This window comes from Poecilia reticulata, unplaced genomic scaffold, assembly GCF_000633615.1.
Source record: "Poecilia reticulata strain Guanapo unplaced genomic scaffold, Guppy_female_1.0+MT scaffold_125, whole genome shotgun sequence".
Taxonomy (NCBI): domain Eukaryota; kingdom Metazoa; phylum Chordata; class Actinopteri; order Cyprinodontiformes; family Poeciliidae; genus Poecilia; species Poecilia reticulata.
The window spans coordinates 1,050,350-1,053,268 of record NW_007615013.1 but is presented as its reverse complement, the minus strand read 5'-3'; the positions used below and the strand labels follow the sequence as shown (position 1 = coordinate 1,053,268).

The window sequence follows — 2,919 nt, the reverse complement described above, 5'->3', positions numbered from 1 at the left end:
AAAACCAGCAGAAGCGGATCAGCTGCTGGACGCTCCAGAGCCTCTGGTCCGTTAAAGCGAGCAGATCAGAGATGATTCTCTGACTGATATTGTTCTTAGTATGATTAATAATGATTAATAATGATTAATAATGAGCTCCACGATGTTCTCTGTGCGTAAAGTTGAAACTGTCTGMGCACCAAGTGGTCAGCTGATCACAGTCTGGACAGAAACCAGTGAACTGCTCTCTGTTCTCATCAAGACGAGGTGAGGAGGGAATCTGACATGTTAACTAGGTTAAGTTTTTACTGGTTTTGTTTTTAAAACACCATTAACGTAAGCAGTGTAACTATATATTGTATATTTGGCGTTTGTCATCTCATGCGTGATTAATTGGAGTAACGGTGGAGCATTTAAGCGCATTTATCGCCCAGCGCTCTGCGCTTGTTTCTGCCTAACGGATCTGCACTTTAATTTCTTTCCTCTCTCAACAATCAGCTGTTATTCCTCTACTTAAACTACAATAAGTAGATCATAAAATTCTCTTTAGGTTTTCTCTGTGTGCTCCAAACTCATTAAATGTAAACTCATTAGAAGCCCGAACCACCATCAGGCAAATAATTCTGGTCGGACTCGAAATATTGTTACCTGTCAAATGACCTGTCCAATCAGAGCTTCCTAACCAAGGTGTCCATAACTCTTCAACATGCTGTCAGCTCCCGGTCAGAAAGACGCATTTAGTTCAGTCCATGAGATGATATTCAGAAAGGATCTTTAATTTGATTGATTTTAGTTTCCTCTGTGATGAATCTATGCTAAAGTCCATCATGTCTCCATGTGCCAGTCAAAGGTGTTAATTATAACATGTCAAATGACAGAGGGGCTTAAAAAATAACCAAATATTCAGTTTGGTTATTTTTTAAAATTATWTATATGTGCACACACACATTTAAAATTTTGCCCCCCCAGAGGTAGTCCTGGCCCCCCCAACTTTAAAAGTCTAGCTCCGCCACTGCTTCTGACCCGATTCAGAATCAATCAGAATCAATAAATAAAGCTATTAGTGACCCGAAAGCGAGTTCTGTAATCCTGCTCCAGCAACCAGCCCAACCAGAACCACAGTTCAGACCAGACCGGGTCCAAAGCACCCATCAGCTCTGCATGAAACGGTTCTGATCCACTCTCATTTCAGAAGCTCTGGACCTTCTGTGGTTCTGGTTCCGTCCTCCACAGGTGAGTTAGAGGTCCTTACCTGCAGGTTCTGTTGGAGGTTCCGTTGGGATTAAAGTCGTCCTTTGGACCAGAACCCGTCTGTTGTCCCGGGTCTCTGGTTCTGTGAGGGTTGGTGCGGTCCCGGACCGGGGAGCTTTATAAACCGGGCCAACACCTCCTGATGACATCACAGGGAGGCGATCAGCATCACGGCTGCTTCGCAGCGGGAGCCGCCATGCTGGATGGAGTTAGTCACTATCTGCTGGCTGCCTCCCACACGGCGCCCCCTCCAGGAGGAGCCGCGCCGCAGCCAGCGCCGGTTCTGGTTCTTGTGGTCGGCTTCCTGTCACTTTCCTGCAGGTCTGAGCGTCACGGAGCTGCAGCGGCGCCGCCAGCGGCCTCACGCTGGTGTGACCTTTATGTGGGCTGATTAGCGGCGCTGCTGTTAAAAAACGGCCTCCTGTGGTTTCCTCCGCCGCGCCTCCCCTCCCGACCAGCCGCTCTGCTGCTCTATGTTTAGCTGGGAGTCGTGGTTTGAGGTTGGGAGCATCAGGTCAAAGGATCCCAGCCGCTGCCTGGCTGCTTTTAGATGCTCGGAGGTTCTGGACGGGTTCAGGTTCTGGACTGGAACCCAGCAGATTTCATCTAAACACTCGATGACCTCAGAATCAGATCTGCTGCTTCATATTTACCTCCAAACAGGAAGTTTCATAATATGAAAACGGAATAATGTAGAGAAATCACTGGAAACAGAAGCAGGTGGTGAAGGACGGAGGGTAAATCCTGACCTGGAGGAGAAGCTGCTCATCACTGTAATCCAAACCTTAATCTGCCTTTAATCTGCGCCTAAAACTCTCCATATTCCACTAATGTTGAAAAATGTCACAATGGCCGTGTTTCCATTACATAAACGTAATAAAAATCATAAGTTTGTTCACACAATCAGTCTCTGAAACGCTGCGCCATCCTCCTCCTGCCACTTCCTGTCGTCTTCTTCGTGGTTTCTGTCAGTAGACATTAAATTCTATTCAACCAAAACAAATCCCAGCAGCAAGAGTTTGATCAAAAATCAAGAGTTTTTCTTAAACTGGTGTTTCCATTAAGCAAAAGCAGTTTTGAAATGTGAACCTGCAGCTTCGACAGGAGACGGTTTGAGTTTGGTTTTCCGGTTCAGCAGCTGGAGGTGACAAACCTCTGAAATCACGCCGGCGACCTTTCAGTGACAAAAACTGTTTTCACTTCTGATTCTGCCAAATGTCAACGCGGCGGCTCAGAGCCACTCTGACCGTCCGGTTTCCCATCAGGCACTGCAGCGGCGGCGCCGCTCAGCCGCGCGGGAAGGAAGGAAACCGTTCAACAGTTCAGAATAAAATCAGGATTTCATTAAAAAACTCCACACCAGAAATGTTGAGGATGAGTTTTGACAAGACGAATGATCAAAAACGATGTTCTGCTTGAATGAAAGTTGTTTTAAAGACGAGGAACCAACAAAAACTATTTTTATATTAGTTTGAATTATGAAAAGTTCTGGCAGAAAAAATAATATCCGAGTTTCACCAGATGCATCAAACGAGGATCAACTTCACCTGCAGCAAAATCATGGCCTGCAACCCTTCACAGCACTAATACTGAGTTAACTCCTGTTTAGTGTTGATATTAACTCATGTTTAGTGTTGATATTAACTCCTGTTTAGTGTTAATATTAACTCCTGTTTAGTGTTGATATTA

At 45.5% G+C, this 2,919-nt stretch overlaps 1 protein-coding gene across 4 annotated transcripts in view; it reads right to left on the bottom strand.

Annotated features, from left to right (window-relative positions):
* The window catches only part of pthlha (parathyroid hormone-like hormone a), a 71,736-nt gene that overhangs the window by 16,095 nt on the left and 52,722 nt on the right, over positions 1-2,919 (bottom strand). Inside the window, exon 1 of one of the 4 annotated variants that reach the window (XM_008401660.2) lies at positions 1,232-1,416. The exons of the other annotated variants lie outside the window; for them this stretch is intronic. The gene's annotated coding sequence lies outside the window, so the exon portion shown is untranslated. Of the gene's footprint in view, positions 1-1,231; positions 1,417-2,919 lie in introns of those variants that run through there. 4 annotated transcript variants of the gene reach the window in all.